Raw genomic sequence first — 12,212 nt, 5'->3', positions numbered from 1 at the left:
ATGTTTCTGTGAAGTTTGGCATCAGCATGTGCAACTCACAATATCTAGGACTATCATGCATTACACAAAAACAGGTAGAACAGCCAAGGCACAACATGTAGGGAATTTGAAGGTGCATCAGACCATGTGGGACAGGGTGCCATTAGGGTTGGGTCGGTATGAGAAAAAAAAAAACGGTCCGGTTTTTGTGAAAAACCGCATCAAGTCGGTAATACCGGATTTTCGCCACTTGGGGCGCATTTGACTCATTTAAAATAAAAAACAACCATAGGACAACAGAGTGACAGTAACATGTTGTTTCTTTTATTCATTACAAATACATTTTGCAGCTTATTCAATCAGTGCAAACAAGGGTTGCCTCCTTCGTCTGGCTCAAAGCCAAAGTGCTGCCATAGTGGCGCATTCTTTGATTTCTTCAAGACTAAATTGTCCGCCATTATCGACTCCCCAGGCTACAGTAGAGGTCTTGGCGCATGCGCACTCGCACCCCCTAGCTCAGTCCCCGCCCCACCCCCACCCCCACCCTCTCTCCTGCTCACTGTGCGCTTGGCGAAGAGGCAGACACAGGTGCTCACAGACTTGTGCGTACTATAAGCGGAGTCGAGCTCACTTCTGCGTTGTAGTTTCCTGTAAAAATGTCTGTGAAAAATCCCCATGATGTGAAAAATATATGCCGAGCAGTCTTGTGTGACACTGGTGCGTGGAGCGGATACTGCGCGGTCGTGCTTTGCGCGCACAGGGCTTGCGGACATCCGCTTTTACCGGGCGGACCTCTGCGGAGTCCGCTCCGCCTACGTTCCGCCCGAGTATGCGGTCCAGTCGGTCTCAAAAAAAAAAAAAACCCCGGTCCGAGACGGAGTACTGAACCGACTTGGTATTACCGAGAACCGACCCAACCCTAGGTGCCATCTTGTGAGGTACACACTCTGATACCTGTGCCTGCTACAGGGGTTATACCTGCGTACTTCCTGTAATTCATTTGGCTAGTTGGCTCAAAAAGAGGAATGCAGCCTTTCCTAGGCTTGGGCAGTATGACAGTATTACAGTATACCAGGGTATTTCGAGATCTCGATGGTATGATTTGCAATACCATCGACAAACAGATGGTCCTCGTTCTATCAAACTGATAAGGAGATGCTGCACTGAGGAAGTATTGTGTGTAGTGCATAGCATGCGCCACCAGAGGTCAGTCTCTGGGGTGGGGAGGACATTACATTATTAGTAAAAGGCCAGTGAGAGACATGACACATAACTTAAGGGTTTATTTCACCCAGACTGGAGTTGTGTCTCAGATTTACTGTGGTGGCCCACCACATTATCAGCATCTGCACTGCCAAGGTATATGATTTATGTCGTTTGTTATGATTAGTTTGTCCAAATACCGATGCTTGACCACCTTGGCAGGCACATGTAACAGAACGCGTTCCTCACAAGATGGTGCCCCCATCCTAAAATTTGGCATCAACTTCACATTCCCTATAGCTCAAGCTGTACACATTATCAGAAGCTCACTATTTATATAACTACTGTTGTGCCTCTGTATTACAGTCACTTAACATTTCTCTCCTCTCCACTAGTCGAAATGTTTGTCTCTATGGTATTATAAGGGTCAGTATTAAACAAATTGAGTGTTTCTATGAAAAGTGCTGGCAGGAACACGATGTAAAGCTGGAACACTGTTAGTCAGAGAGTAGTTTAGGCTGCACTGGTGAACCTCTGCCAGAAGGTGCTGCAACAATTCACCCATTTGACTTCATCAATTATTTAAGGCTATAACTGCAAATCCTCAAAGCCCTTCTCTGTGAGAAAACTGCCAAAAAAACTCCCAACAAGCTTTGGTTTTTGTAGCATCAATAATATCAACAATATTTCTATCTAAACCTGAGATTTACAAACAGATGAAGAGATCAAGGAATCATAAAAAAATGAGATCTACTTCAGTCTGTACGGAGCCACAACAAAGCAGAGGGTTTTCAGTATGAACATTACTAGGTATTATCAATACACAAGGCTGTGCTGCTGTCCACAGACTTTGAAGGTTACTGTTACTGTCTGGCTCCGGTCCAGTCCTCACTGCCCTGTAGGTGCCTTCAACTGCACAGGAACGCTGTTGTGTTTAAAGCCGAAGCACCTCATTTTTTTCTCAGCACGCTGGGGGAAAATGAGCTTTCTAAAGCCCCCCACATGGACATATAAGGTTGTTTGCTCGCTTATGCTTGCTATGATAAATGAAACTATCCATTACACATTTAGTGGCTGTTGTTTATACCAGCTCTAGGAACTGTATAGTGCTTTGTGTCTGTGAGCTGCACCACTTGTATGCTTATCTACCTGATCTCAAACATAGAGACAGTAGACACTTTGAGAATTCGATCACAATAAGACTAAAGACACGCACACATTCATTTTTAATGATGGCAAAGGCCATACACTAACGGGATAATAGCTCTATATGCATAACACGCAGCATATAATGAGAAATGTTTCACACAAGTCACAAAATTACTGTTCACTTGGTAGCAGATGCTTATTTAGACGTATTCACAACATGACAGGCGATAACAGAAACATACATATGCACTACGAGTAATGAATAACATGAGCTGTAGTGTCAGAAAATAATGAACCTGTTATCAATGCACACAAATGACACCAATATTTTTTATCATATAAGCAGCAGCTGACATCACAGGATGCCTGCTGTCACTTCCAGAGAGATGCCAAGTCATTCATGCATGAGAATAATAAACTGCAGCAACTGTTAAGATGTTTATTTTGTACAAACTGTGCAACCTGATGACCTCAGTTGTTGTGGTAAGCCAACAGATGCATACTGAAGAGAAAAAAATGACACAAGTATCTATAAATAAATAAATGGATGTATTAATAATAAAATAAAATAAATAAATGCTGAAATAAATATGGAAATCAATAAATGCTTAAAAAAAGAAATACAGGAATAAATAAATACATGTAGAAATAAATCTGAGATATTTATTTATGTTCTGTTTCATTATCAACTTTAAATTATTTATTTATGAATATATCTATTTTTTTCTTATTCATTTCAGCATTTATTTATTTCCTTATTTAATTCAGCATTTATTTATGTCCTTATCTTTTTCAGGATTTATTTATTCTTTTTATTTGTTTATTCCTGTATTTATACAGACATTTGTTTTTTTATTTTTTTTTTTTATTCCTGTATTTATTTAGATATTTATATCTGTATTTATTCTTGTACTTATTCATACATTTTTTAATGCTTTTAGTTTTATGTTCCTGTATTCATACATACATTTGATTTTTTTAATTTATTCCTGTATTTATTTAGATATTTATATCTGTATTTATTCATACTTTTTTTTATGAATGCTTTTAGGCATTTAGTTGTTTTTTTTCCCTGTATTTATTTAGATATTTATTTCTGTATTTATTTATTCATGCCTGTATTTATTCATACATTTATCTATTTATGTATTTAGTTATTTATTCCTGTATTTATTTATTTATTTATTTATTTATCTATACATTTATTTACTAACTGATACTGTCCTCCATAATGCAAACACTAAACATGCAAATAGGGCTAATGTGCTTCTTTTTGTGACGTGAAGTCAGTATTGTTGAGAAAAGAATTTATCCAACTGATGTAAAAACCAGGATGAGGAGGAAGAGGGAAGTTATCTGATCTCCACTGACATATGAGGGTAACGCAGGGCGATCCTGTCAGCTTGAAAGATGCTCCCCCTTTGTTTTCGACCTTTGTTAACCGTCGTTTTAAAAGTGTCCACCTTTCTATTACTGAGGTTTATGTGTGGGGCTACTGACAAACTGTTTCCATCCCTTTGTCCAGGAATTGCTGTTCTTTACAGTGAATAAAGATAAAGTGCTTTCACGTGTCTGTTAGTGTGACTGAGTCTTTGGTGACACACGCAACTGATTTAAGTTAATGAAAGACATAACAGAGAACGCTGCAGCCTGAAGACATCCACGGTAATTGTCTGGTTCACCAAGAGCCACTCAGGGGAGTCTTCAATCTCACAGACATGCAGTTCTGCACAGGGGATGACACCGTTACATTGCAGCCTGCTTGGGGGCACATGAGCCGACTCACACAGAAAAGATTTATATGAATGCATTTTGTGAAACAACTTGTGTAACTCTGCAAAAAAATAAACTCTATCTCACTACAAACACATTGGACAACCAGATGTTCTAGAATCCACTAAGTGACGACACCAGCCTCCATGCCGCCATTAGCCAACAACGCACCTACAAATATAGCAGAGAATAAACTAGGGATGCAAGATATGAGTAAAAGATGTGCTACTGTTGCTGAATATTGCAATGATAATATGCAATAAATAAACAGATATTTAAGTGCACTCAGTTCTGCCCTTCTGCTGCTTTCAGTCAGTATATGAAAGGAAAGTATTTCCAACAGTCTTTCATCAAACAAATTGAACACTGACCTGTACCAGCCACCACAAGAAAATGTTGGCATTTTTTCACACAGACGTCACATTTGCACGCTTCATATGTATCATATCAGTGTTTCTTAAGTGATGTGGTGTATGAGTACGTTGCTGTGTTTCTAGCAGCTTTTCAGGGGGCACCAAATGTGTGTTTTGTAGCAACCTGTCGCAGCATTTCCTGTTGGGATAAAGGCACAGAAAGTGGTTATTTCTTACCAAGACCAAATGTCTCCAGCTTGAATTGTGCCCCACACCAGATTACACCAGCCTTAATGTTTTCCTTACTATGGTTTTTGTGCCTAAACCAAATAATGCTGTGTCTCAAATCACATACTTCTGTACTTAGACTTAATATTTTGAGTGCATAAGTGCGTTCACACTGAGAAGTATGGAAAAATTCAGTGCACTATGAGTACCCGGATGGTGCACTCAAAACGGTCAAGAAGTTGAGTGTGGAACTATGGACACTTCTCGCCCTCAATGGTCACCATCTTGGCTACGTAGCGGAAGGGGAGGGACCACTTTTCAAACTGGAAATGGCGGCCGAGGACTGTGTGACCATTAACATCGCTGCATTGTACAAATATAAGTTATACATGTGTTTGCACTAAGCACCATGATACTGTTGTCGGGTATAAGCCAGCAATATGTTTATTGGAATAATTTAGCAGTCTGTAATGATTTGGTACCACAAACGATAACGCAAATGCTAATGCTAGTTTGCTAACTAGCTAACAGCTGCACATTAGGCATTAAAAGAAGAAGAGCTCGAAATTTGCGGTTGTCGTTTCCAGTGAGTGCACAACGGCCGTGTTTGTTTTGAGACAACACTACCCTGTCGAAATTCGCGCATTACGCCAATAAGTACATAGTGCACATAGTATACTACATGGAAGTGTACTAACAGAAGTGTGTGATTTGAGACACACAGTAAATGTTCACCACAGCTTAAACTTAAAGCTTCAATGAATCTGCAACATAATCACATGTAGGTAGTGGGTTTGCAGAAATGTAGCCTACAGTGCTGACATTTATCCAGGCAACTGGGCTGGTTTTACCAAAGTAGATTTGTTTTGGAGTGTCCATATAGAACTCACCACTGCTTCATGTATGAATCAATGAACTGGCTGCAGCCTAAATCTAGAAGGCAATTTCTTTGGGTTCATCTTCAAATGTGTTCATTTTAATTGTGCCTCGAATTTTAAACAGTTTTTGACTCCATGTAATTCATAACCACTTCGAATATGCAATATGTCTTTTTCTTTGTCCCTCAGAATTTTCAAAGAAGTTGGACGAAGGTCATTCCAATATAAAGCTCCATCTGATTGAAATAATCCTCCACTTTTCTTGAGATCAGTTTCATCTTCAGAACTTCTTCATATTCACATCTCAAAAGACCTTGCACATGTTTTTAAACTGTTGTACTGAAAACTGCTTTGTAATATCCAAGGTCACGGTATCCAGTTGTAATTGTTCTCGCACAACAGCTGAGGGCAGGGGGTGTGGGTGGGAGATGGTGAGCGAGATGTCTTTGTGTATTTGTGTATGTTTGTTATGTACTGCAGTTTTGTCTGTATGTTTTTGTTCTGTATTTGTGTCCAAGGACCCTTTTGAAAATGAGATACTACATTTCAAGGGCCTATCCTTTCAATAAATTCAAATGTTTCCAAAGTGATGTGATATATGAGCTGACTTCAGGAGGTGGAGGGGATGAAGAAGAAGTATAAGCTTGGCAAGATGCCTGCCAGCCTGCAACCCACTGTTTGAGCCCAACAAATGACAATAACAGTTGTGTTTTATTGAGTCATTGTTTTGTTTTCAGCAACTTTTCAGGCACCAAATGTGTGTTTTGTAGCAACCAGTCACTGCATTTCCTGTCGGGATAGTGGCATGGAAAACAACTTTCTTTTACCAAGACATTGTGGTTTCTCCAGCTGGAAATGTGCCCCCCAAACCAGGTATTTTATGCCAAAATATGATCTCTTTTTGTTACTATGATTTTTGTGCCTAAACCTAACCACACAATTTTTAGTTACAGACAGACAACATAGGACAAAAATACCAAAAACAACCAATATAAGACACAAAAGAAAAGCCAAAAAGTATGTTAATATATACTAGAAGTGAACCATAAAAATGCAAAAAGGGCAACTACTCATGATTACAAAGACCACCTAAGATACACCGTGATGTTGTCATATAGATGGTTGTGTAACAGTGACAGTGCTTTGAAACAGCCGAGAGGAACCAAAGAGTGCAATTTTAAGTCCTTCTGCAGAAGATTCCACATATGAGGAGCTGCATACATAAATGCTCGCTTACCAAACTCTGTACGTACCCTCAGTACAGACAGTAAAAACATGTTCTGAGAACGGAGAGCATAGCCATTTCAATTTTTTTTTGCTTAATGTACCCACATAAATATGCTGGTAGTAGGCCAAGAGTAGCTTGGAATGCCAATGAAAAAGTCTACGAAACTGCAAAGAGAGCCAGCCAACCTGAGCATACAGGATACAGTGATGAGTTGGTGGTTTACAGTTGGTAATAAATCTCAGCGCACCATGGTACACAGAGTCCAGAGCATGCAAACACAGAGTGGGTGGATTCATATAGAACACATCCCCATAATCAACCACAGTCAAGAATGTGGCAGAGACCAGTCTTTTTTTGGCCAAGAAAGAGAAGCAGTTTCTAAGTCTAAAATAAAAACCCAGTTTCAGCTTTAGCTTTTTCACAAGCACTTCAAATTTATGAGAAAAAACAGAAAATATTCACAGTTACGTTTAATCTAATCTTAAGTTAATCTTTTTCATTAAAAATAACTTCAACCGAGTAATTAATTATTAAATTGGTTGGCGGTTAATTTGTAGTTGACAACTAATAATTCATCGTTACGGCTCTAAAAGGCATCAATAAAAAAAAAAAAAAAGTTACATTTTGAAGTTTCAGCTAACTCAAAAAATCCTTTTCATAATGTGTTTACAGCTCAAGTTAACATCACAATGATGAATTACAGAAGGAATCTTAATAGATTTTTTTTAAAAAGCATTTGACACAACTGACCACAGGCTACTAATGAGCAAACTGGAAAGATATGGGATTAGAGGAGTAGCTCAGAAATTGCTCAGTAACTATCTAGAAAACAGACATCAATATGTACAAATAAACAATAAGTCTGACTTGTTGAGGGTTGCATGTGGAGTTCCACAAGGGTCAGTGCTGGGTCCACAATTGTTTACATTGTACATACAGTAAATGATATTTGTGATGTGTCCAAGTTGTTTAATTTGGTTTTGTTTGCCGATGATACAAATGTGTTTTACTCTGGATACAGTGGAAACAGAACTGGATATTTTACGACGATGGTTCAACATCAACAAGCTATCATTGAATGTAAATAAAACTACATAAATGATATTTGGAAAGTGAAAACACAATACCCAAGAACAAATTATGATAAATAATACTGAGATAGAAAGAGTATATGAGAACACATTTTTGAGAATTGTCACAGATCACAAATTATGCTGGAAATCACTCAAATTCATTACAAATATTGTATCATTCCTTTATACTTACATAATTACTTGCTTTGTGGAAGTTTGGGGAAAAACATATGAAACAATCACAAATCCGATTTATTTGCATCAGAAGAGAGCCACCAGAATTATGAACAGAGCCAATTATCATGAACCTACAAATAAACTATTCATAAATTCAGAGGCACTCAAATTTAGTGACCTTGTAGATTTTAAAATAGCATCACTAATGTACAGAGCACACAACAGCATGTTCCCAAACTGTATCCAGAGGTTGTTTTAAATAAGACAATGTCAGTATGAACTGAGAGGGAAGTTTTGGTCCTGTTTTGTTTTGTTCTGTTTATAATGCTAAAAAGGCATTAACTTGAAAAATGAAATAAAATAAAAATAAATAAAAATAAAATAAAACGACAAAGTCTGCAGCCTTAGAATAAACTATGTAAGTACGAGTTATAAAAAATTCCTAACCCAGCATCCAGCCGATATGCAGCAACAGGCAAATGTCATCTGTGGAGCAAACACTTATTAACTAAAGCATATTAAACTTGCATAAACTCGTGGCTTGAAGCAGACAATCTCTTCTTGTGTAATGTTATGCAGTGTTGTTAAGCAGCAGATGACCTCAAGTATGTGGAAATGAGTTTCAGTTGGCAATAAGTGCAGCTGAGTGTAGCAGCAGCCGCATAAACTCCAGAGAAAGAGAAAAGCTCAGCACTTTATTTGTAATTATGACCCATTACTTTGAGCTGAAATATTTCTCTAATGCTGAGCTGAATATGAAGTCTGTGGAGAAAATGTGACGGCCTTCCTTTAATGTGTGTCACAAAAGCTTTGAGTTTCCTATAAAGCCTTATTATGAGGTAATAATTTTGTGAATGAACTCTGCACAAGACAAGTTTGTCCCAAAAGGCTTACAGTATTACCCTCTATTAGAGACTCTTACAGATGAGCCAGTATCAAAGTACACCAAACAACAAGCTAGTGAGAAAACAGCTGCAAGCTGCTCATAATACTTTAAACATCCAAGTCATGCTGGGGTCAAATATGAGAACTCATAACTCACCACTACACAGCATGAAAGCATCATAACACACCTCCGCATGACACCAAAAGGAAAAGCCAACACTGGAACTTTGTCAGCCAAGATTTATCCGGAGGCCGATCCCTTATGCAACAGATGCAGAACAGTAACAGGACAGTAACAGTAACTCAGACCTGCTGTCCTCGTTCACGGACACTATTTTGTGCCAACTAGTGGTAGTAAGAGCACAATACACTAATACAAGTAAAAACAAGATGGCAGCCATCTCTGCCAAGTCAGCCTGAGACAAAAATCCCACAACAAAAGTGGACAGGGTCCAAAACCTGATCACATTTAATGGTTGAAACTTGTTTAATTATGATTAGTAATGTTTATAGTTCGATACAGCAACAAATTTGACCAATTTTAGCAACAGTAACAAGATAAGACGCTGCTAATTAGGAAGTACTCGACTGAAGACATGGACACTATCGTCTCGTTTGAGGACTTTGGGACTTTATTACTGTCTCATTTGGGGACACTGGGACTTTATCAGTGTCTTGTTTGAGAAAATTGGGACTTTATTATTGTCTCGTTTGAGGACATTTGAGAACTTACTGTTGTCTCACTTGAGAACATTGGGAATTTATTGTCTTCTCGTTTGATGACACTGGGACTCAATCATCGTCTCATTTGAGGACACTGGGACTTTATTATCGTCTCATTTGAGGACATTGAGACTTAATTATCGTTGACAATATTTTGTTTTTTATACATATCAGGTCCTAATGATCCCAAATAGCTTGGAGATATTAAAAATGCTTACCAAACAAAAGTTCAGGTCTTCAGGTTTTCAACTCTGGGTGTATTACAGCTCTTATGCTGTTTGTTTGTTTTTTGTTTTTTTTAAAGGGAAAGTAAGCTTTAAAATATTACTTTGTTTACAATAAATAAAACATAAAACCAATGTAAAGTGACCACAAGCACCTCTGTGACCGATAACAACCAGCTGCCTTTTGGCAAGCAGAGTAAACAGCCTGCACAGAGCAAAGACTCAGGATGTGATACAGCACCAAATGCTTTGCTTACCTAGGCTGTTGAGGTGGAGCAGTGTCATCCTCTAATCCTCCATCTTATCAAGAGTGAATAAAGTCTTGGTGAAGAGTCACGGTGGTCCCAGGCTGCAGACAGCAGGACGGAAACAACTCCACTTCCAGCTCCATGCTTGTGTTTGAGTGCCACAGGTGAGACATGTAGCCAAACAAGGACACTCCGCAAACGCCTCCTACAGACACGTCGGGCTGCAGGTGAGCTGGGTAATAAACTGCAGAGTTAGCTGCAAATGTTTGTAGCTTTAACGGCTGAATTTGCTATTAGCGCTAATGTAACAGCTGAATCTGCAGCTCAGCGACAGGGTGCGTTTGAGTGCTGAACGCTTAAACGAGCCGCCGTCTGTCAGAGGGTGCGTTTGATATACGTAGCAGCAACTACACAGTGGCACGTGCAGTCATGGAAGAGCACTACATTTACGCAAGTACTGTGTAAATTTCGGGTACTTGTACAAAACTTGAGTATTTCTATTTAATGCTAGTATATAATTGTATTGCATTTTTTATTTCACTACATTTGACTATACTTAGTTACTTTGCAGATTTACAGATAGTTACAGTGTTGGGAGGGTTACTTGTGAAATGTATTACAGATAACTAGTTACCCTGTTAAAAATGTAATGAGTGATGTAACTATTTCAATTACTTCATCATTCTTTTTGAATCCTTTTCTTAGAGATGTTTTAAACTGTGCCATAAAGCTGAAAGCAATAGACTGAATGTTATTTTTTACATATTTCTTGGCCAAAAATAATATATTCGGACGTAACCTCTTTGTAATCACCAACATTTTGTTTAGTAACTGTAATTTAGTTGTTTTTTTTCTCAGTAACTGTAACTGATTACAGTCACGTTTATTTTGTAATTTAATTACATATTACTCTCCAACACTGTTAATACAAAGTATAAATCAACTAATGATAAAATATGATGCACTATAAGTTATGGAGAGACTCTACAGGTGAATAGGGTTAATCATTTTCTTTTTCTTTTTTATTGGCAACTGTTTTTATTACATTACATTTATTTAAACTGTTCTACAAGAGTACTTTTTTTTAAAATTCTAATTTCCTTATAGGACGGCACGGTGGTGTGGTGGTCAGCGCTGTTGCCTCACAGCAAGAGGGTTCCAGGTTCGATCCTGGGTGCAGGAGCCCTTCTGTGTGGAGTTTGCATGTTTTCTCTGTGTCAGCGTGGGTTTTCTCCAGGTACTCCAGCTTCCTCCCACAGTCCAAAGACATGCAGGTTAATTGGTGACTTTTCTGTACATGTGAAAAAGCTCTGTGCCAGGAATTCACTGGACTTCAAAATAAAGTGTGTTTTTTACAAACTTGACACGTTCTCGAGTCACTTGAAGACCATTCAGAATGGACCTGCGACCCACTTTTGGACTTTTGTGTCCCTTTTGTGTCACTTTTGTGACTTGCAGGTTGGGGATAGGTTAATTGGTGACTCTAAATTGCCCGTAGATGTGAATGGTCGTTTGTCTCTATGTGTCAGCCCTGTGATAGTCTGGCGATCTGTCCAGGGTGTACCCTGCCTCTCGCTCAATGTCGGCTGGGATAGGCTCCAGCCCCCCTGCGAACCTCAAGAGGGTAAGTGGTTAGACAATAGATGGATTTTCCTTATTTTCAACAACATAATCACTGTAAGACATCCAGAATGGAATACCAAAATGAAATGGAATGAAATAAAAAAGGTTGTATAAGACTAAAATGAAAACTAAAATGACAGTATACATGTATACATGGGCAGATACACATTTCAGACATATAAGCAGAGAGTCAAAATGTAAATATCAGTACACACACACAATCATACACATATATTTATACAAACATCACATAGTTTTTATGTTTTCATATACGTCAGAAATGGTTGCCATGTCCTGTAAAATTTTTACCATGTTGAGCCACCCAGTGTACACCTTATTTTCTCCAAGTGTAGAAAACTAATAAGATTACCAGCCCACTGGGCATGTGTGTGAGACGCCTCCTGCTTCCACCTAGTAAGTATAAGGCGCAAGGCTGTAGCCATGGGAGGGGCCAAATCTGCATGAATG

General features: G+C 38.6%; 1 long non-coding RNA gene across 1 annotated transcript in view; it reads right to left on the bottom strand.

The window, feature by feature from the left end:
• The window catches only part of LOC125899045 (uncharacterized), a 174,664-nt gene extending 164,380 nt beyond the window's left edge, over positions 1-10,284 (bottom strand). Inside the window, exon 1 of the long non-coding RNA XR_007450700.1 lies at positions 10,131-10,284. This is a non-coding gene — a long non-coding RNA (uncharacterized LOC125899045). The remainder of the gene's footprint in view (positions 1-10,130) is intronic.
• Positions 10,285-12,212: the final 1,928 nt, after the last annotated feature.

Source organism: Epinephelus fuscoguttatus, linkage group LG12 (assembly GCF_011397635.1).
Source record: "Epinephelus fuscoguttatus linkage group LG12, E.fuscoguttatus.final_Chr_v1".
Classification (NCBI taxonomy): Eukaryota; Metazoa; Chordata; class Actinopteri; order Perciformes; family Serranidae; genus Epinephelus; species Epinephelus fuscoguttatus.
This window is presented reverse-complemented; position numbering and strand designations above follow the sequence as displayed.